The sequence below is a fragment of the Megascapheus bottae genome, chromosome 22, assembly GCF_031878675.1.
Source record: "Megascapheus bottae isolate mThoBot1 chromosome 22, mThoBot2.hap1, whole genome shotgun sequence".
Lineage (NCBI taxonomy): Eukaryota > Metazoa > Chordata > Mammalia > Rodentia > Geomyidae > Megascapheus > Megascapheus bottae.
In genome coordinates, this window is record NC_143530.1 from 35144309 (window position 1) to 35171490 (window position 27182).

General features: G+C 41.7%; 1 protein-coding gene across 1 annotated transcript in view; it reads left to right on the forward strand.

The window, feature by feature from the left end:
* The first annotated feature begins 362 nt into the window (after positions 1-362).
* Rnf182 (ring finger protein 182) overlaps positions 363-27182 on the forward strand; it is a 36086-nt gene continuing 9266 nt past the window's right edge. Inside the window, exon 1 of the mRNA XM_090355431.1 lies at positions 363-430. The gene's annotated coding sequence lies outside the window, so the exon portion shown is untranslated. The remainder of the gene's footprint in view (positions 431-27182) is intronic.

Here is a 27182-nt window from a genome sequence, read left to right on the forward strand (position 1 = left end):
AGAAGCGAGGGGCGGCGGCGCGGGAGCTGCGGGGACCCCGGGAGTGTTTGGGGCGGGGTCGTGTGTGGTGGCGGCCTGGGGGCGCGGAGCGAGGGGAGGGCATTGTCCCCCGGGAACAAAGCAGATTGCTGAGCGGGGCGCCCCGGAGCCCAGGGCCCACGGGGGTCAGCGCTCCCCCCCCCCCCCCCCCGGCCCCGGGTCCCGGCGGTTGCCATAGTGACGCAGAGTCGGCCGCCCCGCTCCGCCGAGACAAAGCCGCGCCCGCCCGCCCCTCGCCCGCGCTCCTCCTCCGCGGGCGCCTCCCCTCCCTCCGCCCTCCGCCCTCCCCCTTCTCCCCCACCCCCCCCTCCAGCTCCGGGCGCCGTCGCCGCCGCCGCCGCCGCCGGAGCGGCTCCCCGGCCTCTCTCCGCCTCCCGCCACCGCGGGCCAGGTAAGGCGCGCGCTCCACCCGCGGCCCCGCAGGCTCGGCGCCCGCGGCGGACAGGGAGGGACGCCCGGGGCCTGACGGCGCCCAGGTGCCCGAGGGGCTCGGCCACGCCGGGAAGCCGCCCTCGACGCCGCGGCCTCCCCGGGGAGCCGTCCCCGCGCCCCGCAGCCCGGGACGCCGCCCGCCGCCTCACTTCAGCCCCGGGGGCTGCGAACTTGGCCGCGCCGGGTGGCCGGGCGCATCCTCCCCCGCCCCCCGTCCTCCTCCTCCACCCTGCCCCGCGCCCCCGCCGCCCGCGCCCCAATAAGTTTCAGGGTGTCGACCGACCCTGTCGTGTTTAGGAAGGATCCAAGGTACGGGGCCGGGGGACGTTTTCCCGCTGCTCTGCCTCTGGGCACGGGGTGGGCTGGGGCGGCGCTCGCCCGGGGCTGGTGAAGTTCGGTTGGGTTCCGGGCGCGGGGGGGAAGCACGGGGGTCTCCCCGGGGCCCCGGCGGTGGTGGCGGGGTGGGGTGGGGGGAAGGAAGCCTCTGCCGCCCCGCCCCGTCCCGTCCTGCCGCCGGACCATCCCCTGGCGGGTGGGGTCACTAGGCACCCGCGTCCCCGCCATCGTTGCTGGAAGGTGGAGCCGGGGAAGCCGTCCCGAGCCCCCCCCCCGCCCCGGGCATGGTGGGTTGGGGGGGATCCGATAGGGAAAGGCCCCAGTTGTAGGCGCCCCCGTCTTCACGACCCCACGCTGACGGTCGCATACGGAGAAGAGATTAAAATGCTGGCGCTGAGGACATTTTATTTTAATTTTTTTTGGGGGGGTGGAGGTACCTGCGTGTAAATGTTGTGAAAGGTAGTCGGTCCATTCGGAGGGAAGGCACCTGTGCTGATAATTAGTTGTATCCATCGGTTAGAGACCTCCTCTGGAGGACTGCCAAGCCAACCAATAGCATGCGAGCGCCCCAGCTGGGAAGGGTTGTTTTGGAGAGCTTTATGTGGAAGGAGAGGGGGGCAAAGGCAAGCTTTTGTGTGTTAGGAGGTGATGATGGCTTGGCAGTTCAGTCGACGAGGATCCCGGGCATTACAACTGTTTGAGGTGTCAGCACGGAGTGATTATCTGATAGTCCCTTTCTGTCTTTTGGGATTTCCCTTCCACACCTGTTAGCTGGCCGATCCACGAGCTTTCCAAGTCTGCTCATCTTTGCTCAGAATGTTAAGCCATGCCATTTCCTTAGGAGATTGCGTTGGAAATGAAACAATTCACTTTGCACCCTCAGTGCGGGATGCTTCACAGTTGGGTTTGTTTTTGGACTGAATTTTTTTTACCTGCAGTGATTCACAGATGTTCTGCTAAATACTCCTGGATGAGGGTAATGAAACGGTACATGATTGAAATGAAGTAGATCTGTTTTGAGAAGATAACCAAGAGACAAAATAAGCATTTTCTTTTTTAAGCACGAAAGGTCATCAGAATATTGAACCCCAGGCACTGCTTATAGACGCTCAGAATGTAGCTTCATGTTTTGTGCTATACATGAATTGCTTGGGGTTCTTTTAAAAAGATGGCAAATGTACAGATTTGTGCAGATGTATGTTAACAAAACTATCATTCACGTTTAAGGACTGGAAGCTGCACCTCAGGTTCTGGACAGTTCTGTGTGGTTCTTTCTGGGTGTGGGTACCAAAGATCCTCAAGGTAAATGTAGCTCCACAGGGACTCCGATTTTGCCTCTGCTGCCAGCCCGCTCAGGGACACGATTCAATGTAGTTTGAAAGCTGTACCATTTTTTTTGTGCCAATTTTTTTTTTTTTATAAAGTCAGCAAACAGAAATAGTCCTGAATCGCACGCACTGGTTTGTTGTGGTGGTTTAATTATAAAAGCATGAAATGAAGCTGTGGCAGGGCAGTGGATTCTAGAATCTGACATATGATATGGGTTACTAGCATCTTGCTGTATGTACTTAAACCAGATGATAAAAGAAGAAAACAATGATGTAACGGTATCCACGACATCTTAGGAAACGCAAGTGGATGGGGTACGGGGGTGTCTTATGCCCAGGCTTAGGTTGTGCAGCTTGGAGTGGGGTGGGAAAAGGAGCAAGTGCATGTCCAGGTGTAAAAAACCTCTCCTTGATTCACAGGGGCACCAGTTTTTCCCTGCAGCTCCAGGCTAATTTTATGAAGTAAAACTGGCTCTAGTTTTTGGTATTAGTTGTAAAAACTGGTCTGATAATTGTTACCACAGTCTTTGTTCTACATGAGGAATTCTGGAATTGGAATTTATCAAGCCTATCCAGAAGATAAAAAAAGCAAGCCAAGAAATGGGCTTCTGTGATTTAGGATTAACATTCTATTTGTGCCACTGAAAGCCTGCCTGGACAGCCTAAAGCCACAGAAGCCTCTATTTGCTGTTTCTGGGTCAACATTCTCTTGCAATTTGTACTTGGACCATGATAACATGATTACTGGTTGGTAATTTAGCATCTAATGCATTGTGTAGTAGCATGTATAAAAAGCACACTGATAAAGGATGATAGTTTTCTAATGATTTCTTCATTACCAAAACACCTAGGTTATAATTTGTCTCTGAAGACTTGAGACCCCAAGACCACAGGAAAATGCTGTAAATATAATGTTTTGTTAACTGACCTGCTGTGCTCCCTGGGTGTTGATCTAACTCCTGTCTTGAGAAAAGGCACTGAGACACAAGGCCAGGGGTGACAGGAAGTGGTGTTTAATGGCATAGATTATTTAATAATGACTGATGGATATTGAGGAACTATTATAGGCATGTTCCATTTTTTGGGGGGGCCTTTCAATTCAAGTGAAGATAAGGTGTCTTTAAGCTATTTTGTAAGCCACAGTGTTTGGGGGAAGTGTATTCATTTATATTTGAGTGATGGAAGCTTAGCTCAAGGTAAACAATTGAGTCCGTTTTCTGCTAGTTATTTGTAGCAGCTTATGGTATAGTTAGGACATCAGTCAATGAATATTTACCAAGTATTTCCTTCTCTGTACTTCATATGATGTAAGGGACACCACTTTTACTCTTAGGTTAAATAATTGCTTGTTTTTAACTGCTACAATAATTCCCTCCTATTTTTCTTTTTTTTTTTTTTTGGTTTTGGTTGTGAGGTTTGAACTTGGGGCCTGGCTACTGTCCCTGAGCTCCTTTGCTCAAGGCCAGCATTCTACCACTTTGAGCCACAGCTCCACCTCCAGTTTTCTGGTGGTTAATTGGAGGTAAGAGTCTCATGGACTTTACTGCCTGGGCTACCTTCGAATTGGGTCTTCAGCTCTTAGCCTTCTGGGTAGGTGAGATTATAGACGTGAGCCAACAGTGTCTGGCTTCCCCATTTTTTTTTTTTTGGTATAACTCATTATGTACTAAAACTAAAGTTTCTCCTACGGTATAGTTCATAGCTTGCCTACTTCCCCATACTTGTTAGGGGGAAAGTTGCCAGTTAATTCCATAATGCTTAAAAAAAATGCTGCTATCTCCAGAAGCTGTTTAATAAGTGTAGCTTAATTTGTAATCCAACCAGAAAAATGTTAAAAATGTAGCTTATAATGGTATGCATTAGTCTCTCCCCTCCATATTATAATTCTCCCTTCTTCTTCCTCTTCTTCTTTCTTCTTCGCCCTGGGGCTTGAACTCTGGGCCTGGGCACTGTCCTTGAGCTTTCTCATGGCTAGACCTCTACCACTTGAGCCATAGCACCATTTTTTTGTGTATGTAGTACTGAGGAATTGAACCCAGGGCTTTGTGCATGCTAGGTGAACACTCTCCCACTAAGCCATGTTCCCGGTCTCTTCTTTCAGAAGAGAGTCTTGTGAACTTTTCTGCTTGGGCTGGCCTTATACCATGGTCCTTCCAGTCTCATCCTCTCACATAGTTATCTAGGTGTGAGCCACAGACATTGAGCTTAGGCATGATTTTGATTATCTTAAACCACAGACTAAGAAAGGAGAACAAAAGTTTCCCCCAGTGAGTAAACAGGTATGTGATTTAGATAATCAGGACAGTAATGGAACTATACAGTGCAACTATGTCTAACATGCATGATGTATTTGCCTTTGAGCTGTTTTAATATGTTTGTTGTGACCTCTCTTCCTCCTTTCTGTAGTCATTCCATTTTATGTAATTTGATCACAGTGTGATGTGTCAGGCTTACAGAAGAACAGATGTTTATTCTAGCTCTTGAATGAGAAATCTATAGTAAAAGGTTTCTATGTGTTACTACTGGCATTTTCCTCTTGCTGTATATTGTTTTCCAGATCATAGTCATTTTTTTTTTTGCTGGTTGTGGGCTTGAACTCAGGGCCTGAGCACTGTCCTTGGACTTTTCTCAAGGCTAGAGATGTACCCTAGAGCCACAGCACCACTTCTAGCTTTTTTCTATGTATGTGGTGCTGAGGAATCGAACCTGGGTCTTCATGCACGCTAGGCAAGCACTTTAACCACTAGGCCAAACTCCTGACCCAGTGATCATAGTCATTTTGATTTCTCTCTTTTTTCTATCAATCCATCAGCCAATCAGTCTCTGTTAGTGCTTCCTGTGAGCAAGACATTACAGATATTAATTCATTTAATCCTCAGAAGATCCCTGTGAGATAGGTTCTGTTATTGTCCTTATTGTGCCAATGAGGAAACAGATATGATCTATTTCCTACCTCAACCCAAAGGTTCACAAAATATATCACACTATATTTTCTGTTCAGGGTCATGAAGTAAGTATGGAAATAATGTTAATTGTTTTTTTTTAAATTTCTATTTATTTATGTATTGCCAGTCATGGGGCTTGAACTCAGGGCCTGAGCACTGTCGTTGGACTATTTCTCAAGACTAGAGCTCTATCACTTGAGCTACAGCACCACTTCCAGCTTTTTTCTATGTATGTGGTACCAAGGAATCCAACCTGGGTCTTTGTGCATGCTAGGCAAGCACTCTACTACTAGGCCAAACTCCTGGCCCCTAGAAATAACATTAATTGTTATGCTTGGTGGTTTTCTTATCATATTATTATTAGTTTTTTTTTTTTTTGGTCAGTTATTATGGCGCTTGAACTAGGAGCCTGGGTGATGTCCCTGAGCTCTTCTGCTCATGGCTGCCGTTTTCCCCCTTGAGTCACAGCGTCACTTCCAGTTTTCTGGTGGTTAATTAGAGATAAGAGTCTCACGGACTTTAGTGCCTGGGCTGGCTTTGAACTACGATCATCAAATCTCAGCCTCCTGAGTAGCTAGGATTACAGGCGTGAGCCACTGATGCCTGGCCTTTTTCTATATTTTTAACAGAGAGAAGTGAAATTTAAGTCAGGGAACATGACATTTATGGCATATTGTGACATGCAACAGTATTCTTATCTGTCCACAGAATTTGATTGATTTATGCAAAGGTCTTTCATGTATGTGGACTCACATATGAAGAGAGCACTTGTTTTCTTTGGTGACTGTGTTTTGGAAATGTCTGACACTTACCTTGTCTTTTGGACCTCTCAGTTTGTCTTACCTATTCTTTCCTTGGCTATTTTTAACTTATTGCTAACGACGAAGATATATTTTTGTGTATGCGTGTGCATGTTTGTGTGTGTGGTAGTACTAAGACTTGAAATTGTGGCCTGGTTACTGTCCCTTTTTCTTCTCATGGCTATACTCTTCTGCTTGAGTCATAGCTTCACTTCTAGCTTTTAGGTGTTTTATTGGAGATAAGAGTCTCATAGGCTTCTCTGCCTAGGCTGGCTCTGAACTCTGAACTGCAATGTTCAGATCTCAGCCTCCTTAGTAGTTAGGATTATAGGTGTGAGCCATGAGCATCCAGTTAAGTGATATTTCTTTCTTCCTCTTTTCCAACAGAGTCATTGTTAATGTTTTTTTTTCTCTCTTGTTTTTAACAGAGCATTTGCTAATTTTTAAAGAACTTATGGAGGGTATTAAAATATATTTTATGTATTGTGTTTAGACAAAGTTCTAAGAGCAGCAACTGTGTTTGACTTATTTCCAATACTACATGTAAGGTAGACACAAGTATTTTTTTCCTTGTTAAGCTCTTAAAACAGTTTAATATCATATGGAATTATCATGATTTAATGTAGTTCCAGAGTCAGTATTGTTGTAGGGCCAGAACAAGCTGACTCAAGTTCCTTGTGCTATTAGAACTTCAGTCATCCAAGTTTCAAACTGTACCAGGAGGGCACTGTAAAATTACTTTAGGTTTTAGTTATTAAAAATCAAATATTAATCTGGGTGCTGGTAGTTCATGCTTATAATCCTAACTACTTCAGAGGCTGATATCTGGGGATCACAGTTCAAAGCCAGCGGGGGCATAAAAGATCATGAGACTCATCACCAAATAGCCACCAGAAAACAGAAGTGGCGCTGTGGCTCAAGTGGTAGAGCACTATCCTTGAGCTGAAGAGCTCAGGGACAGCATCCAGGCCAACCCAGAGTTCAAGCCCCATGATGCACGTGCATGCACGCGCGCACACACACACACACACACACACACACACACACACACACAAATCAAACATTAAATAAAATATTTTATTTTCAATTTCCTGGTATTCTACTGTTTATGCCTTAAAAGATTATACATAAAAAAACAAAAATACTAGCTAGCTTAATACTTGCACTTGAGATTAAGTTTTTGATTATTCTAGTCAGCAGAAAATAGATTTTCCAAAATAATTTATACTTGTCTTTTCTAATATTCTTTATGTGTTAGCTTTTATCCTCCATCTGCTCTAATTCTCCCTGACCCCCTGCCCCAAACACATGTTCTCATGGTCTCCAAAGAAGGATGATTTTAGTTTTAGTATCCTTTCTTACTTAAGCTGTATGAAAAGTAGGATCAAGGGCCGAGAGTTTGGCCTAGTGGTTAAAGTGCTTGCCTAGCATGCATAAAGACCTGGGTTCGATTCCTTGGTATCACATACATAGAAAAAAGCCGGAAGTGGTGCTGAGGCTCAAGTGGTAGAGCTCTAGCCTTGAGAAAGTCCAAGGACAGTGCTCAGGCCCTGAGCTCAAGCCCAGGACTGGCAAAAAAAAAAAAAAAAAAAAAAAAAAAAAGAAAGAAAAGTAGGATCAAGTGGGAGAGAAGTGTCTATAAAAGCAAGTAATTAATCATAGTTCTGTAGGTTCTTTTAACAGTAAATATTATAATAGCTTCCAGTTAATGGGGCATTCTGTTGGTGCCAGGTACCCTATGAAGTATGCTACACAAGTTGTTTCTCTTGATCTTCACAACAACCTTCATTTCTTCATCTGTAAAATGCTAATAAATAATTGATCCAGGACTGCATAAAATTGGATCCATTTGTACGGATAAACCAAGATCCAAAGTTGACTCTGATTGTGTTGTTAATTACCAGCCAATGAAGAAGGCCTTACACTGGCTGTGGTGAAGATGCTTTTGAGTGAGGGTGTGCTCTGGGAAGAGTGGCAGGGAGGATGGCCTGCTGAGCAGACTCCCAGTGCTGGAGCGGTCACCTCAGAGGGAGCAGGCTGCCCACAGGAGGAAGGCTAGAAAAGCCCAGCCTTATTTACACTCACTGCTGCCACCCATGCCAAGAAGGGAAGTAAAAACAAATAGGATTGTCCTCTGCCCTCTGGAAGAGGGCTATACAAGGTCCTAGGATGAAAAGGAATAAGAAGTGTGTCATCAGAATGTCATATATCCCCAGTCAGGTATTCTGAGGGAGGCTCAGACCAGTGTGCTCTTTGTTAAAGTGGGGAGTTTCTTGTTTTATGATACAGAAAGTTTGGGGTTTGGATCAGAATGAAGTTAGAAGTCTTGATAAGTATTTCCATTTGGGTCATGGCAGCAAATGGGTTTTCCTGGAATTCTTGTTGCAAAGCTTTCTTGAAAACTACTGGGAAAAAAAGATCTTAACAGCCTGTAAAAACTTGCTTTTGGAGCATCTAGTTCTTTTTGCTACCATGAGGCCTTTTCATGTTCAGGGGCAATGTGAGAAGCCAGACAGCCTGGCGTTGCCGTCTTTTAGCTTTATGACCATGACACAGCTACTTAATGTGCCTCGTTCATCAGTGCAGTAGACTCAGTATTTATATGCCACCCTCAGTTCCTGTGTGGAATTCCTGACTCCTAAGGTGATGATGGTGTTAAGGGTGGGGCCGTGCCAGGTGAACAGAGCCCTTGTGCATGGAATTAGTGCCCTTTTTCAAGGTCCTGGGGAGTTTACTAACCTTCCCTCCATGTTGGAGTCAGTGGGAAGCTGCCATCTGTGAACAAGGACATATGTTCTGACTGCACATGAATCTGCCAGTCTCTTGATGGTGGACTATCAGCTTCCAGAATCGTGAGAAGAAAATTCCTGCTTTTAAAGTACCCGGTTTATGGTACTTGGTGATAACCGTGTGAATATACACAGTTATCTGTAAAGTGAGGAAAATAACATTACTGTTGTTATAAGGAATGAATGAATTAATATTGTGTAAAGTACCTAATTCCCAGTAGCTAAGGGCAAGTAAGCTTTGCATGGAGAAATGAAAATTACTTTTTTTTATTCATTACTAGTTAAAAAAACCCCACAAAACTAGCCATTTACTTTTCTTTAGGCTTTTGAGTCCAACTTACATATCTTATTCTGTCTATACATCTGGTAAATATGAGCAACCACTGTCACTTTTTCTTGGATTAATCTTTGATTCAAATCAAACAGATTGAAATTCCTTAAATGAGCAGTTTCATTTGTAAACTTAGTTAAGTTTAAACCCTTAATTATTTTAAATTTTACATATAAATGTAGTGTATTGAATTTTTCTGTTGAAAGAAAAATTCGAACAAATTTTTGCTTCAAATAAGTCAAACCATCCCCAGTATTAGTTCAGGTTCTTTTGAATATTCCATTACTTACAAAATTAATATTGTCTAGACATAATCAAATACTCTGAAGCATTTCAATCTAAATAAATTATGTCTAAAGTCTTTCACACATTTTAAATTAGAATCATAAGACTAATCTGTCATTTTAATGTCAGATTATTTTAAACATTAAAAACATGACAATCATTTTGACTGTACCAATGAATAGTAGACATATTTCTCAAATCTTCTAAAAAATATTAACTCAAGTCTGATTTTTATCATCTCTACATTTAAATTCTAAAACTTATCAAGGCTGTAACCCCCCTTTCTTAGTTACAAGGAAGTCTACCATTCCAGGATCCATATTGATTTGAAGCTGCTGCTTGACCATTTTCAATTACAATAAGCCTGATTACTGATCACAGACAGAAGGTCTGAATGTTCTACCTGAGCAGGTACATCACCAATGATCTTTCTCCTGCAGTCATCATAACAACAGGCAATCACAAACCTTGCTTGGCTTTTAAATCCTTAGACTATGTGGGATTAGTCCAGTGTGGAATTTTAAATCTTGAGCAGCCATATTAAAGAAATAGTGAATAGTGCAGTGCCAGGAACTGGATTTCTCTATATTCCTCAGCCAGTTCTTCTGGCTCCAGTCTGCATTGTGTCCACCACCATTTCTGATCTCTTCTATCACTTTGAATTTCTCTAGCTCCAGTTCTGCAGCAGTTTGAGAGACATCTGATTGGTCTCAAAGGTATTTTAATGTAGCTTCATTAACTCCAGATATTCTATACTTTTGCTTATTTCTCGAAGGGATTTTTCCAACAGTATGTTTTGTTTGCTTCTGACAGATGTATGTAGTAATGCCAAAGGAGGTACAACGGAGTAAGCTTATGCCATCTCTGTCTCTTTGTAACTAGTTTGTCATTTTGACAAGATTGTGAAGCTTGCAGTGTAATCTGTGTGTGAATGCCTCAGCACATTCCCAACCTGCTGTCCTGGGCAACCATTGCTTGCCTTCTTTTCTCACCTCAGACTTGTACCACCTTCTGTCCCAACTCTCCATTGGTGATCTTGCCAGTGGAGAACTCCCCATCCCCACCACATCTACCATGCCACCTGCTTCTGAGCCATGTATACCTCCGTCTTTCACAGGGCCTAACATGGCCTCACTCGTCATTGATGCCACCTCTTCCACATGCTTGTACACGACATACTCTCCCCTTCCCACTAAGAAAATAATGGTTTTCCTGTGCCACCAACTATTAGATCATTCCCATCAGTTTCTCAACTGCAGTAGTATTATGACCTGTTAACATTGATCATCTGACAAAAAGAGGAGGTAAAGCTGCCTTGATCCTGACATGTTTAAGCATCTGTATAATTTTTCTGCTCTCCTTTGTAACAGACTCTCTCTTTCCTATATCCTTCCTCAAATGTGGAACTTAGACCCCATATTCTGCTGAAAGGGCTTTGGAATGATCTTTGCAGCCTTGTCATATGAGGGATCAGGACAAATTGAGATCAGTTCCCCATCTTTATCTAACAATGTCCATAACATTCAGCAATTAATCAATTCCTTCTTAATTTTATTCAGTTGTTGTATACTCTAGTTATTGCCTTAGTCATGCTGTGTTAAAAATCCAGCTTAAGCTCAGCAGCTCACATTGGCTGCACATCAGCTGATTAGGAGAGCTTAGGTGGATGGCTCTGCTCCAGGCTCTGGTTCACCTGGCATTGATGGCAGGCAATGGACTGGGTTCAGATCTGCTCCTTGTGGTGTATTGTTTTGGGACTCAGGCTGAAGGTACTGCAGCCACCCTGGGAATGTTCTTGTTCTGGATGATCCTTGGACTAAAGGAATAAAGTCAGATCATGTAAGCACACTTGGGGCTCTTTTTGTCTTGCTCCCTATTATTCCTGTTGGAACAGAGTCTCATAGCTGTACCCTATAGGAGTGGAGCAGGGATGCACACTACATCTAGAACTGGGAAAGGAAATGGGGCAACGATTGCTGCATAGTCCAGTGTGTCACACTCGACGTGAGGCACACCTGTTTGCTTGGCTCTCAGTCCTTGATGGTTTATCCTTTCCTAGGCAATCTCATCCTGTCTCACGGCTTTAGTGAAACACGTGTACATATCCCACTGAAAACACCTCATAGTTCCATACTCATATGCTCACACTCACATGTTGAAAAGACATCTCTGACTCAACACACAGGGAACAGAACACCCCGTTCCCTGCAATGACACCCACCCAGCCCACTCCCGCTTTCCCTGGGTTCAGTGAACAGCGGCTTCATTTGTCCAGTTGCTTATGTCTTAACTTCTGAGCCATCCTTGACTTCTCTTTTCTTCCTCATGCTTTAAATGGAACACAGTTGTTGTCTCTGCCTTCAAATTCAGCATTTCTCACCCCGCTCCCCCACAGCCACCGTGGTACCATCTCTCCTTTACTTCAGGAACCTTCTAGCTGGTCACCCAGTACTACTGTTCACACCTATAATCAGTTTCCCAGAATACTCTTTTTGAACTTTAAATCAGATGCTATCATTTTCTTGCTTGAATGACTCCCAAGGCCAAAAGAAAACAGAGATAAGGATGGGAGAGAGGGGAAGAGTTTGGTTCACATTTTGGTTTAAGTTACTATAGCCAAGAGACTTGGTAGCAGTCAAATGCTATAGTCCCTGAGAGAGCTGTTGTACTTACTGTTTTACATATATTCATGTGTTTTTTGTTTGACATTATACTTATTTGACTGTAAGTTCCATGGCATGAATCTTTTTGCTTAAAATGATAGTTTTAGTGTTTAGTCTTCAGCCTGGCACCATAGGGTACTCAATTACCTGGCATTTGAATGAGTAGAGAAGGATCATGAGAAACAACAGTGCGAAAAATGTGGTCTTTGTGTGTTGATTTACATGTTCAGAGTTTTCTTTGTATCAGACATAGAACCAAGAGTTGTTACCATGGCCAAGGAAATTCTTTTTTTTTTTTTTACTAAAAGATTTTTATTAACACTGAGTTTTTATATCATGTTAAAAATGCCATGTCTAACAAACATATTCAAGAAGGGAATCTCTATTATCACTGGCACATAAATTTTAGAACAATTAAAATTAAACTGAGACTTTGTATGTCATAGATACGTATCGATCTATATAATATAACATTATGTCTATAGAGTATATACCCCATCATAGATTTTGGTGTCTATGTAGTTAGGTTTTTATCTCCAAGATCTCATCAATAACCTTGGGTACCCAAATATTGAGTCATTGCTCTTATACTGTTTGGATCTAATATCCACATATCAAGGAGACCATGCACCTTTTGTTCCTTTGGTCTTGACTTATCTCACTCAACATGATTTGCTCTACTTTCATCCACTTCCCAGTAAATGACATTATTTTATCTTGTCTGTTGGCTATGTAGAATTCCATTGTATATATGTATCACATTTTTTTGTATCCATTCATCTGTAATGGGGCATCTGGGTTGTTTCCATCTCTTGGCTATTGTCAATAGTGCAGAGATGAGCATAGCTGAGCAGGTGTCCTTATCATATCCTGGGTTATGATGTTGAAAGTAGATGCCCAGGAGAGGTATGGCGGGATCGTAGGAACGGTCTATTTTTAGTTTATTGAGAAACCTCCAAACTGCCTTCCAGAGTGGCCATACTAATTTGTGTTCCCACCAACAGTGCAGTAGGGTTCCTCTTTTTCCACATCCCTGCCAGCATTTGTTGTTGTCTGAGTTCAGAATATTGGCCATTCTGATTGGTGATAAGGTGGTATCTTAAGGTTGTTTTTATTTGCATTTCCTTTATGACCACGGATGATGAGCATTTTCTCATATGTTTCTTTGCCATTTTAACCTCTTCTTTTGATAAGTTTCTCTTTAATTCCCTTGCTAACTTAGTGATTGGTTTGTTGGGTTTGTGGGGTGGGGGGTGTTTAGTTTCTTGAGTTTCTGGTAGGTATTGGATATTAACCATTTGTCTGATGTATTATTGGTAAATATCTTTTCCCAGTTGGTTGGCTGTCTCTCTACTTTAGTAGCTATGCTTTTATCTGTGCAGAAACTCTTTATTTTTAGGTAGTCCTATTTGTTGAGTCTCTCACCAATCTGTTGTGACCCTGGGTCTCTGTTCAAGAAGTTTTTGCCTGTGCCTATGAATTCCAATATCTCTCCTACACTATCATGTAGCAGTTTCAGGTTTCAGGTCTGATATTGAGGTCCTTGATCCATTTTGAGTTGTTTGTGCATGGTTGCAGGCTGGGATCAATTTTTAGTTTTCTGCATGTGGCTGCCCAGTTTTGCCAGCACCAATAATTGAAGAGGCTGTGTTTATTCCACTGTGTATCTCTGGCTCCTTTGTTGAATATAAGTTGACTATAGGTATGTTGTTTTATTTCTGCATCTTCTATTCGGTTCCATTGATCTTCTGGTCTGTTTTTGTGCCAATACCATGTTGTTTTTGTTGTTTGGCTCTATAGTTGAGTTTGAAGTCTGGTATTGTAATATCACCTGCATTGCTCCTTTTGCATAGCATTGCTTTGGCCATTCTAGGTATTTTGTTGTTCCATATGAACTTTTGGATTACACCTTCTATTTCAATAAAGAATGTCCTTGGGATTTTGATGGGGATTTCATTAAAATTAAATATCAATTTTGGCAGTATGGCTGTTTTTGCTATGTTGTTTTGCCCTCTCCTTGAGCATGGGATGTTTTTCCATTTCCTGGTATCCTCTTCGATTTCTTTTTTAGGCTTTTGTAGTTTTCGTTAAATAATTCATTTACATCTTTAGTTAGATTAATTCCTAAATACTTTATTCTTTTGGGGGCTATTGTAAATGGGATCATTTTCTTGATTTTTCCTTCTGTTTGTATATTGTTGGCGTACAGAAAGGCTACTGACTTGCAGGTTGATTTTATATCCTGCCACTTTGCTAAAGTGGTTAATTATTAGTTCTAGGAGTTTGGGAGTGGAGTTTATTGGGTCATTCAGGTATAGGATCATGTCATCTGGAAATAGGGGTAGTTTGATTTCTTCTTTCCTTATGTGGATTCCTTTGATGTCCTTCTCTTGCCTTATTGCTCTGGCTAAGGGTTCTAGGTCTCTATTGAAGAGGAGCGGAGAGAGTAGGCATCCCTGTCTTGTTCCTGATTTTAAGGTAAATGGTTCTAGTCTTTTTCCATTTAGCATGATACTGGATGTGGGTTTGTCATATATAGCTTTAATTATTTTAAAGAATGTACCTCCTATTTCTATTTTCTTTAGTGCTATCAATATGAATGGATGCTATATTTTGTCAAATGTCTTCTCGATGGCCAAGGAAATTCTTATAGCAAGCAGCAAACACTTCTCAAACCCTGAGTATTAAAGGCTTTTCTGATCTCTTCACTCTGGATCAGACAGTAGAAGCACTTCCAGGGGAAATGTATGGGAACATTTGATCACCATGTTAATCATGATCTCTTAATCATGAAAGAAAAGTTACTCAGCATTTGTTGAGTGCATGCAGAAGTTCGGAAATGTTTATCTCACTATGGTTAATTTGAGCTAGACTTCTGTGGATGGTTAAGAATCCCATGTTATTACTGTATCTGACTTTATTGCCTGGTATATTGCATATACATTTATTTGTTTACTTGAAATAGGGAAGGGAAAGAAGAAAACAAGATGATTGGGAGGGGTTGGGGAAGGGAAACAGGGACAATAACATGAGAAGGGGTATCAATGTGTGAGTAATAATGCACCCACTACCCGATGAATGTAATTGTAACCCCTCTATACATTATCCTGACAATAAAAAGAACAAAAATTTGAATGGAGGTTCGGGGCTGAGGGTGTGGCCTAAGTGATAGAGTACTTGCCTAGAATGTTCAAGGCTGCATGTTCAATTCCTGGGACCACTAAAATGAGAAAAAAGAATAAAATGGATCCTTCTGTGGATTGGTACAATTTTGGTTATGTACCTTAGAAATATGGCATATTTTCTCTCTTTTGAGAGAGATATTGAGAGAAATATTTCAGAAATATATTCAGATCTACCAAATGTATCTCTTCTAGTAGTGCTGGAAAATTTCTCTTTGGCAGTTTTCTCTTTCACTGTCTTTCTGACAATGATGGAAGAGTTTGGAACCTTCAAACATTTAAATAGTGGGACACACATAACTAGAGAAGCTTAACTATGTCTGGACTGAGATTCAATTATACCTTGGACTGTAGTAAATTTAAATGGTTTGAGTATCAGCCTCTCAGGTTGTGGTTGACTTTTTATGCTAGATAAAGGCAGTTTTTTAAAAAGAAGAAAATAGAGACATCCCTGTGTAAAAAAACTCAGTGTAATGGGGGATGTTAATTTTAGGAATTTTTCTGACTTTACTACCTCATTTATTCAGTTAGTATTTACTGAACATCTATTGTGTGCCAAGGACTCTGATAGGCAGTCACGACCCAGAAATAAACAAGTCAGATACAGCCACACCCCCTGGATCTAACAGACACCAGAGGTTTTTCAATAAGGGTCCATTCATTAATCTTGGGTGTGACATTGGGGGCATTATGTATTATTATATGGATACCTGTAGGAGAGACGTCCAAAGATTTGAGAACAGTTAGAATCTGGGCTGCATTCAGGATAAGCTAGATAAGTGAACAGGAATGGGATGGGTTGGAGTGGGAAGTAGGAAAAGAGGTAGCACAAGGAAACTGGGCGTATTAAAAGCCCGGCATCGAGTCTAGAAAATATGGCTTTAAGTCAGGAGAATAGAGAGGAGCAGAGAAAGGAGTGGAGAGCTGGCGCGAAAGAGGTAGGCAGAGGTTAGAACAGAAAGATGGTAAAATATCTCAGACAGGGGAAAAATATCTGACAGGGGAGTAAACAGCCACATCTGAATTAGAAAGTCTGTTTTGTGTTACCTAAGTCTGAACAGACCTAGAGAAGCATTATTTTTATTTTTGGACATGCTTTGTTATGAAAGGTTAACATTCTTATAGAAAAGTACACAAATCATTAGGGTAGAGCTTTGTACATTCTCATAACGCAAATTCCCAGGGACCCACTATACACATTCTGATTGCTATCACCCCAAATCCTTCCTTACCATTTCTCAACCAGGGTCTGCCCCAAATGTCTGAATTATATAGTCTGAATTATATGCACTATTGATTGGTTTTAGAACTTTATACAGTGGATTTGTGTGTGTGTGTGTGTGTGTGTGTGTGTGTGTGTGTGTGTGTGTGTGCCATCAAAGGGTTGGCCAGCGTTCCGGACATTTTATTAGATATTCATCCATGTTGTTGAATGTAGTAAGAAATTTAAAATTTTTTTCTCTTGAATCTATGCAGCATTTCATAATAGCATATATCCTAGTTTAAAAAATCTGTGGTGGACGTTTGAATCATTTACGACTTTTCTTTGTTATAGAGCTGCTGTGATTTTTAAGAATATTATTATTATTATAAAGTTGATATATAGGAGACTTAGTTATGTAAGTCAAGTAAAAGTATATTTTTTTGGACAATATCACCCTTCACTCACTCTCTTCCAGTTTTTCCCTCCCATCTCCACCCACAAATTGTATAGTTCATTTTCAACACCAATGTCCAGTAAGTACCACTGCTGCATCTGTTCATCCTTTGTCACTCCATTTCTTTGTCTCCTCTTTATATTCCCAAAGACATATAAATGAACAAACAGAACAAAAAGGAAAGAAAACAGAAATAGGAAAGAAGAAAACAAACCCCTCTTGATTTCATTTTTAAACAAAAACATGTTTTTGATTTGTGGTCCATGTTGGCTCCAAATTTATGATTGCCCTACCTTTTGTCCCTTGAATACTAGGACTGTAGGTATGTGCCACCACACCTAGTGAACGAACATTTTTATCCATAATGTATGGGTATTTATGTTGAGCACATACCTAATAGTTGAAGAGTCAGAGTTACCTGTAGGATGTAGCTTGGATACTGCTGGACAGCTACCCAAAGAGATTGATTAAACCAGTTACATTTTTACTCTCAGTGTATGACAGTGCCTCAGCGTGTGACAATGATAGTTGTTTTTCTTTTTGCGAGTATTTTGTACTGACATTCATAGTAGTAGGTGAAAATTGATGTCATTTTGTGTTTTTTATTTTCCTTTTCCCAGTAAGTGGTAGTGAGTAGTTTTTCAGATGTTTTATCGACTGTTTAGATAACATCTTCCATCGATTGCCAGTTCAGAAGCATTTTATTTTTTTTGTACATAAAACAATTTGCTGGGCGCCAGTAGCTTATACCTGTAATCCTAGCTATTCAGGAAGCTGAGGTGCAGAGCACTAAGGTTCCAAACCAGCCTGGGAACAGAAGTTTATGAAATTCCATACCCAAAATAATCAGTAAAAAGTGGGGCTGGAGACGTGTCTCAAGTAGTAGAACACCAGATGAGCAAATGTGAGGTCCTGGCTTTTAAAAATAAATTTAATAAAGTTCTTTAGAGGCTGGAGCAGTGACTCACACCTGTAGTCCCAGCTACTCAGGAGGCTGAGATCTAAGCCAGCCTATGCACCAAGTCCATGAGATTCTGATCTCCACCAGGAAACCAGAAGTGGCACTGTGGTTCAAGGGATAGGGAGATAGCCTTAAACTGAAGAGCTCAGGTACAGCGCCCAGGCCCAGAGTTCAGTCCCATGACTGACAAAAAAATAAAATTCTGTAGATATTATCAAGATAAAAGTCCTTTGTTAGATATATGTGTTCTTGAGGTTGGAAGTGCGCTCAAGGTTCTGTTCCATGCTAGTGCTCTACTTGAGGCTTTTTTGGTGGCTGTTTAGAGATAAGAGTCTTATGGACTTTCTTGCCTGGGCTGGCTTGAATTGTGATGCTGAAATCTTGGCCTCCTGAACAGCTAGGATTCAGGCGTGAGCCACTGGTGCTTAGCTTCCTTCATTTTTTTCTTTTTCTTTCTTTTTTTTTTTTTTTTTTGCCAGTCCTGGGCTTGAGCACTGTTCGTGAGCTTTCTCAAGGCTAGTACTCTACCACTGGAATCCCAGCACCACTTCCAGCTTTTTCTGTGTAGTGGTACCAAAGAATCAAACCCGGGTCTTCACATATGCTAGGTAAGCACTCTACCCCTAGGCCAAACTCCCGGCTTCAGCTTCCTTCACTTTTTTTTTATTAAAGAATTTATTAACATTGATATTTATATCATATTTCAAATGACGTATTTAACAAACAAGTATTCAGAAGGGAATCTCTCTATACAACCACTGGCACTTAGATTTTAGAACATAATAAAAAATTAGGCTGAGGGTTTGTATGTCATAGCTACATATTAGTCTATGTAATAAAACAGTCTATAGAGTCATAAATTTTTATGTCTGTGTAGTTGTGTTTATATTTCCATAGCATTGGATATGCAACTATTGAGTCCTCGCTCTTGTACTTTTTGGATCTAATAGCCATGTATTAAGGATACCATGCGCCTTTTGTTCCTTTGGTCTTGACTTGTCTCATTCAACAATATTTGCTCTAGATTTATCCACTTCCCAGCGAATGCCATTATTTTATCTTGTCTGTTGGCTATGTAGAATTCCATCGTGTGTATATATATATATATATATATATATATATACCACATTTTCTGTATCCATTCATCTGCAGTAAGGCATCTGGATTGTTTCCATCGCCTGGCTATTATGAATGGTGCAGAGATGAACATAGCTGAGCAGGTGTCCTTATCATATCTTGGGTTATGATGCTCAGGATAGATGCCCAGGAGTGGTATGGCGGGTTCCTTTAGTTTTTAATAATTGTTGAATCATTTAAATTTTCTGTGTGCATAATCACCATATGTTATAAAGAACTTTATTTTTCTTGTCAAATACGTAGACCTTTTATTTATTTTTTTATTGTATTGTATTTTCATTGTATTAGTTAGGCCTCCATTACAAGTTTGAGTGGAAATAGTAATAGCATTTATTTACTTCATACTCAATTTTAGGGGGGCAAGCTTTTAATATTTAAGCCTAATGATTGTTGTCCTTAATGTACTATGTTGTCTCTCATCTCCTTTGCTGTCCCTTGGTTATCTCATATTGGTATAGTATCTCACTTTGTTATCTGATATATTGAACTTATTTGTATTTGGATATTTGAAATTTGATAGGGAAGGGGGGAAAACCAAGATGGGTGGGGGGTGTGGGGGGGGAGGGAAACGGGTACCAAGACATGTGAAAGGGTATCAATGTACTTGAATTAATGCACCTTCTATCTGGCAAATATCATGTAACCCTTTTACTAATTACAATAAAAAAAAAGAGAAAAAAAATAAAAAAAAATAAAAAAATTAATATTTAAGCCTGATATTTGCTCCTAATTATTGTTGAAACCTTTTATTTAATTTTATTTTTATTAAGGAAATTCCTGCTTCTAATTTGATAGGCATTTTACTCACAGCCACATGTTAAGTTTAATCAAATGCTTTTTCATCATGCATTAAAAATGATCATATGGTGTGTTGTTACTCCTTTGTTTTATCAATGTGGTAATCACATTTAAAGAAAAAGGCAAAAATGTTCATGTTTTTCTGTTATAAATCTAGCTGATGTGCTATTTAAAATTTTATCATTTTATTTTTTGAGACAAAATTTGGCTGTGTAGCCCAGGCCGGGCTCCAATTCTGTGTCCTTCTGCCTCTTTCCAGGATGGTACATGCTGGTATCAGCCATGTGCCACCATGCCTGGCTTCCATTTTTGTGTTTTGTTTGATTCAATTTGCTAATATTTTATTTGAGAACTTTGTGTCTCTATTTAGGGGAGAGAATGGTCTTTAATTTCCCTTTTTGTATAACAGATTTGCATGTTTTTGGTATTAAGGATATTAAGGTCTTATAAGATTATTTATATTCTCTTTGTAACTCTAGTTCTCTAGAAGATATTAGAATTAGATGAGTTCTTCTTTAAATGTTCAAAATGGTTTGTTACTGAAACCACTTGTGGTGGAGTTTTCTTTGTAGGAAATATTTAGAGATTCAAATTCTATTAATGAATATAGATCTATTTAGATTTTCTGTTCTTCAGTGTCAAGTTTATATTTTTTAATGGATTTAGTCACTTGATCTAATGTAAATTTCCAAATTTTTAAGTAAAAGCTGTTAATGAAATTTTTGAAACACCACTTATAGGCCTTGAATAAATTATCTTTTCATCCTTGATTTCAATAATTTGTGTCTTATTTTTCTTGATCCAAGCTACATTTTTTTTTTTTTGCCGGTCCTGGGCTTGAGCTCAGGGCCTGAGCACTGTCCTTGGACTTTTTCAAGACTCGAGCTCTACCACTTGAGCCTCAGCACCACTCCCGGCTTTTTTCTATGTATGTGGTACCGAGGAATCGAACCCGGGTCTATGTGCATGCTAGGCAAGCACTCTACCACTAGGCCAAACTCCCGGCCCCTATTTCTATTGATTTTTAAATGTCAGTTATTGTAACTTCTCAACTCTTGAATTCCAGTTTGGTTCTTAAAAAAAAAAAATCTCTATTAGCCAGGCACTGGTGGCTCACACCTGTAATTCTAATTACTCAAGAGGCTGAGATCTGAGGATCACATTTTAGAAACTGCCTGGGCAGAAAAAGTCCTTGAGACTCTTATCTCCCATAACCTACTGAGAAAAAGCCAAAGTGGCACTGTGGCTCAAGTGATAAAGTGTTAGCTTTGAGCCCAAAGAGGTTCAGGGATAGTGCTCAGGCCCTGAGTTCAATCCCTGGAACTGGCAAATATCTATATATCTATATTTATAGATATATTAATATATATCGATATAGATATGTCCTTATGGAGATTTTCTTTTTTTTTTCTTTTTGCCAGTTCTGGGGCTTGAACTCAGAGCCTGGGTACTATCCTTGGACACTTTTTGCTCATGGCTAGTGCTCTGCCACTTGAGCCACAGCACCACTTCCAGATTTTCTTGTGTATGTGGTACTGAGGAATCAAACCCAAGGCTTCGTGCATGCTACCACTTAACCACACTCCCGGCTCTTTATTGAGATTTTCTATTAATTGAATCATTGTTGTTACACTTTTCCTCAACTTTCAGAAACTTTTAAAGAAAAGTTTTGTAAATGCACTAATGCCCATATGAAATCTCTGCTAAGGACAATATTTGGGGAGACACAGAGGTTTTACTGACTGCCTCACTTCCTGATAATAGAGCACATGTCATCTCTTTTTGTTGTTAATTATTGGCCATTTCATAATGTATCTTAGTGACTATGGATTGTGACATTTCCCTATAACATTGGTGGTAGTGTTTCTACTTATGTATCTTAGCTTAAGTATGAACCTGAGATTACTTAGAATGTATGCTCAAATATCTCATCACTGAGCTCTCATTCTCTATGGATGTATCTGCATGTGATTTGGGAGTCCATTCAGTATTCAAGATGTTTGCAAAATGTCACTGTCTTTTCTTTCACTGATCTCTCTCTCTCTCTCTCTCTTTCTCTCTCTCTCTGAGGTTTGTACTCAGGCATTTCCACCCTTGCATGGTAGGTTCTTTACCACTTGCATTATACATTTGGCCATTTTTCTCAGATCATTTTTTTGCCAGTCCTGGGGCTTGAATTCAGGGCCTGTGCATGGTCCTTGGACACATTTTGCTCAAGGCTAGCAGCGCCCTGCCACTTAAGATTGAGCCACAATGCCACTTCTGGCCTTTTCTGTATGTGTGGTACCAAGATATCAAACCCAGGGTTTTGTGCATGCTAGCGATCACTTTACCACTAGGTCACACTTCCGGCCCTCTCTTAGATCTTTTTTTGAGATAGGATCTCAGTTTTGCCCAGACCGGGTTGGGTCATGACTGGTGGGGTGATAGCTGGCATGACAGGTGCTTGCCACCTTGCCCAGTTTTTTTTCTATTGAGTTAGGATATTGTGAACTTTAATTTTTTTTTTTTTGGTCTGGGCTGTGTTTGAACTGTAATCCTCTTGCTCTCTGCCTCCTGAGTAGCTAGGTTAAGTGTTAGCTGGCAGTTCTTGGCATGCACCGGGCGCTGGGGCTGTGCTGGCCATGTGTATGTGAATGACAGTCTCTGCAGCAGGTGTGCCTGACATCTGGTTATGTGGGAACCTGGGTTCTATGGGAAGCTTTGCAAGCCTCCTTGGACAGTCTTAACATCTGGAGCCCTGGTTTCCTATCGGGCTGCTGTGTGGCCTGCTCCAATTAGGAGCATAGTCTTAGGACAGGCATCACTTTAACCAGCAGTCATTCATGTCAAGCAAGCTTCTTGTCAGTGGCATTGAATCTGCTGGTTTCCATGGCTGGATTTTCATGCTGGTGACAGCGAAGGAGCACAGTGAGCTGTCCTTGAGCAGCACAGCAGGACTAGGAGGGAGCTCAGGTACGAGGTCAGTAGTTTCCGTACTTGCCTAACTGGCTGTGTATTAAAGTTCCAGAGTGCTGAAACAATGATTCGAGTGTAGGTTTATAGTTTCTTTGTGTGAGGAAAGGATCTGTTGGCCTCTTTACTCCATCAGGCCAAGGCAACTCTGTTCCAGTTATTGAAATTTTGAGTGCTCCAATTTTTATTGTTTTTTTTCCCTTTCTTTTTCTTAAAAAATAGCATGTAGTTCTCTGCTGAGCTTCTTTGCATGTCAACTTTTTCCTGAACAAATAGAATATCGTTATGTGGATCACCATTGCAAGAGTATGCAGACATGCCTGGCTGTGCTGTGGGTTTGTTTTTGTTTGTTTCAGTGCTGGAATTTAAACTCTAGGGTAATAGGCAGGCACTTTACTACTTGGGACCATCCCCTAACCTTTTTTTTGTTTGTTTAGTTATTTTTCAAATAGGGTCATTTACCTTTTACCCGGGTTGTGATCTGCCAACTTGTGTCTTCTATATATCTGGGATGCCTGGCTTGGTGTTGCTTAAGATAGGCTCTTGGTTACTTTATTTTCCTCTCTGTGCTGGCCTCAAATCACAATCTTGTCTCCACAAGTCTCTACACCCAGTCCCTGTATAGTGCTTTTATGTGATCGACAGCACAGTAAGTCTGTTTCCACCAACATTGCCACAGATATGAATCTTGCATTGTGCCAAGACACTGGGATGTAGTTAGGATATCACAGGGCCATATGTCATATGGGGTTCTTTGTTGGCCAAGGTCATGATTTTGTAGCACATGGGGTACATACAGGACATACGAATTCCAGGCCAAAGCCAAGTGGCAGAGTTGAGGGTAGGAGTAGCTCTCTGGTGGAGACCACTTCCGGAGGAACTCAGCCCACTTTAAAATCTTTCCTTGAGGGTTGGGAGTTTGGCCTAGTGGTAGAGTGCTTGCTTAGCATGCACAAAGACCTAGGTTCAATTCCTCGGTATCACATACATAGAAAAAAGCCAGAAGTGGTGCTGTGGCTCAAGTGGTAGAGCTCTAGCCTGGAAAAAACCCAAGGACAGTGCTCAGGTCCTGAGCCCAAGCCCAGGACTGACAAATAATAAAAAAAATCTTTCCTTGATCAGTTAGCAAGCAGGTCTGCATGAGTGGCATAAGGCTGCCTCAGGCATCACACTCATCTCTTTGGCTTCTATTTTCAGATATTAAAAAAGTGTGTATTTTATTTTTGATCATTAACCCAGAGATAGAAAACCAGAGTTGAGAATTAGAGCTGGAATTCTGCTCTCAGCTGCACTGGGGTGACATGTGAAATGAGATGTATGGAGACTGGGGACCTCAATTCTGCCAGGAAGATGGAGAAGCTTCCGGAGGGAGTGAGCAGCCCAGAGGACAGAAGACACAGTGCTCTGGAAGAGAGAAAGAAGGCCGTCCCTCAGTCCCAGGAAAGATGGGAGGCCACTGTGTTCTGGCAGTGTGGGCCTCAGTAATATCACCTAAGAGAAGCAACACGTGGCCAGAAATGTCAGAGGGGACAATGGACCAGCAGGGGGGTAGGGGAAACCTTGCTGGGGCCAAAAGAAAATGCAGACCATGAATCTGTATACAAAAAGATTACCTGGTAATCTTTCAGTGTAAGCTAGTGATCTACTACTGTATAGAATGACAGAAAAGAAAGGAGGGGAAGCCTCAGGACAACCCACTGACAGAAGTGAAATGTGGATGGCTAGTCACGAGAGGGCATTCGGATATGGATGATAACATTTGGGCTCATAGACATGGGATTTTTTCTCATTTGGCACTTACTGGAAAACAAAATGATGTTAAGTAAAAGATTAGAGGCCAACAAAATAATATTGCAGTATAGAATTTGTCAGTTTTGCTTAACAACAGTGACAAGGATTATGCACATTAAAAAATTGAGTGAAATTGAAGAAAATTGAACTGCTTCATTTGGAAACTGTTTTCCTTCCATGAAATCAGTGAGGCTCATTCACTGATGTTTAAGACTGCACAGAGACTGCTGTGTTATTGCTCAGAAACCAAAAGGTTGTTTGCAGTTTGCCTCCTGCTGTACCTTTAAAGTAAATCATTAATGAGGGAAGACTCTTCTTTATATAAGTATTCCAGTTAAAGAATGGCAGAATTATCGTTTTGACTTGTAATTTGTTTTTCTTTTTGCTGGTCCTGGGGCTTGAACTCAGGGTTTGAGCATTGTCCCTGAACTTCTTTTGCTCAAGGCTAATGCTCTACCACATGAGCTACAGCTCCACTTCCAGCTTTTTTGGTAGTTTTTTTGTTTAAGTGGAGATTAAAGCCTCATAGACTTTCCTGCTAGGGCTGGCTTCAAACCATGGCCCTCTGATCTCAGTCTCCTGAGTAGCTAGGGTTACAGGCATCCTGCCTGCTCCCTTGCAATCTTTAGTAAAACAATTGATCTAGACCAGGAGCTGACAAGTAAGGGCCTGTGGGCCAAAGAAGGTGATTAGGTGAATTGTTTCATACTGGGTCATGTTCTCCTTTTATGTTCATCTAAGTTTGCTTTCCTTCTACAGTGGCAGAGACATATCGTTATCCTCAACGTTGAAAATTTTCAGTGTTACTAAAACCACTAGACAAAAGGAACAGATAGTCAAGTGAGTGCGTATGGGTCAGATTGACTTCTGTGCTCAGAGACAGAGAGGGACGAGGGGTCAGGCACCTCCTAAAACTATGCAGAAATCACCAACATCACCTGTGAAAGCTCCTGGCCAAATAACAGAGTGCCTGAGCTAACCTCAAATCCCAGTGAGCAGTTTTAGGTCTATATAAGCATCAGCAAAACAGACTGAACTGGACAATGAGGTCTTATTCAGACTGTAGGGAATTCCATAGTGGATTCTTCAGTAAAGAAATTGCAAGCAGAAAAGAATGAAGAAGATAAACCTCTCGACTTTGAGAGGCCTAAGAGATTCATCAGTTACATGCATACGTAGTCCTTGTTTGGATTCTGAGTCTAACCCCACCAGCTAGGAAAACAGTTACATGACAGGAAGATCACTATCTTGCTGACACAGCAGTTACTGGTGGTACTTTCTGCTGTGATCATGGGGTTATGGTTGAGTTTTTTAAAGGCCTGTTTGTTCGTGGTTCTAAGGATGCATGCTAAGGTATTATTTACGAATAAAACATGACATCTGGGTCTTTGTTTGAAAGTAACCCAGTGGGAGCGACAGAAAAATGAAACAGGATTTGCCATATGTTGGCCATTGTTGACGCTTACTGATCAGCATAAAGATCTTAGATGCATGGCACCATTTTCTCTACTTTTGAACTTGTTTACATTTACTCCACACTAAAAGCATACAGATAAAATCCATTATCTGAGTTTTCTGACCACTTTCCCACATCTGTGCTCATGGGTGCTCTGCTTCTTATTCTGTCCACCTATGCCATGTGTACTTCGCTCGTTAACCAAATGTTTATTAAACACTTCCTATGATGTGGGTCCTGGGCTAAGTGTTAGCCATGCCCTTAACCTTTGAAATGAACAGTCTTGAGGCAGAGCCCAATACATTATGGAGCAGTTACAGCACTTGGTGTAAAGCTATCTCAGAGGGAGCCCACAGGGAATACAGAGAGGGGGCAGCTCCCCACTCCTGTGTCCCTCATTCCCACTGTTCTGGTAGCTGCCCTCTGCTGCCTTTCCATCATACTCTAATAAGGAAGAAATGCCCCTTCTAAGTAATCCAACTTACCTCAGAACCATAGGAGACACAGGCTGCCCCAGTTCACTTCTCTGCATGGGTTTGCTGAGGGGATGGCTCTGTTAAGAGATAGCAGCCGAAGGCTGCTGCCAGTGTGCTCGCACTCTCTCTCTCTCTCTCTCTCTCTCTCTCTCTCTCTCTCTCTCTCTCTCTCTCTCTCTCTCTCTCTCTCTCTCTCTCTCTCTCTCTCTCTCTCTCTCCCTCCCTCTCATATACTCTAGGTGACCTAATAGATGGAGAGAAGAGCCGCACACACTGTCTCCACAGCCAGGGATTTACCCACATAGGCTGGGGCAATCATCAGCATGGGAGTCAGGCCCAACTGAAATAGGTGGAAATGACATCGAGGGGGTGGGGAAGAGAAACAGTTTACTGCCTACCACCTCTGTGACAACTCAGCAGGGACCTGATACATGTACCAGCAGCGGTGTCTTTGAGGTTTTAGAACACTCCAGTGACCTCTTTTGGGCAAATATTTTTGAAAGGTTCGATTGCTTCATTTGGTTTCTTTGTGGAGGTTGTGGTGCTCAGGATATTTTTGCCTGATGGGTGTGAGGGGCCTTCAGAAGAGATCTGATGGCAGCTGGCTAAGCCATCCGACCTGTGGCCAGATCACTGCCCACTTACCCTAGCCTAGCTCTGAGGACGAGTCCCAGCCTCACAGCCATTCTCTGAAAGAAGGTGCGAGCACCACCATGGCAGTGTGACACTTGTTGAAGGCCTTGTGTGATGACAGCCACGAGGGTAAAGCCCCACACTAGGCTACAATAGCGGTGGCTGAACCATCCCCAGCTCTGAAACA